The sequence below is a fragment of the Doryrhamphus excisus genome, linkage group LG6 (assembly GCF_037039965.1).
Source record: "Doryrhamphus excisus strain RoL-2023G ecotype Guam linkage group LG6, RoL_Dexc_Guam_v1.1, whole genome shotgun sequence".
In the NCBI taxonomy this organism is placed as follows: Eukaryota; Metazoa; Chordata; class Actinopteri; order Syngnathiformes; family Syngnathidae; genus Doryrhamphus; species Doryrhamphus excisus.
The window spans coordinates 22,487,527-22,488,133 of NC_136362.1; the positions used below are offsets into that span (position 1 = coordinate 22,487,527).

The window sequence follows — 607 nt, forward strand, 5'->3', positions numbered from 1 at the left end:
AAATCTTGACGATGTATCACCAAAAGTGCTGAACCGCCCAATGTGGGGCTGAAACTAGCGCACAAGGAATAACTTGTTGAAGTAAACCTTTTGGACCTCGATGACCCATCAAGAAGTCAACCTTTGTTGGTTCAATTCTCCCAGTCACCATGAGGATGTGTGCTGGTTTAGTGCATATGCAGACCTTAGTTCCCATCGTGTAACCATGTTTGGTGAGTTGGAGGGGGTATAGCTCTGTGGTAGAGCATTTGACTGCAGATCAAGAGGTCTCTGGTTCAAATCTGGATGCCCCCGGATGCACTCCTTTGGTTTAAGAATAGTCTAAGAGTGCATGAATGCATGGCTCATAATAGCAACAACTTCGGTGTAATATAACTCGAGATTGTTACCCTTTTTGCATGGCTCCTTTCTACATTCTTCACACTGACATGAAATTTCTGCAGTGGCTTTTGTCCAATTTCCTCGCGGGTGACACAGCCCCCCCCCCCCCCATGTCTAACAGAAAGTCCAGCCGCACCACAAAACAAAGTCATTTCAGCTGCTTTTACCCACGATCTTATCCTTTCCGTGCTGACTCAAAGCTCAGGACCATCGGACCAGAGCTCTG

The 607-nt window shown here is 46.8% G+C and overlaps 1 non-coding gene across 1 annotated transcript; it reads left to right on the forward strand.

The window, feature by feature from the left end:
- The first annotated feature begins 222 nt into the window (after nt 1-222).
- On the forward strand, nt 223-294 carry trnac-gca (transfer RNA cysteine (anticodon GCA)). Its single transcript has one exon. It is a non-coding gene; the product is annotated as a tRNA-Cys (tRNA).
- Nucleotides 295-607: the final 313 nt, after the last annotated feature.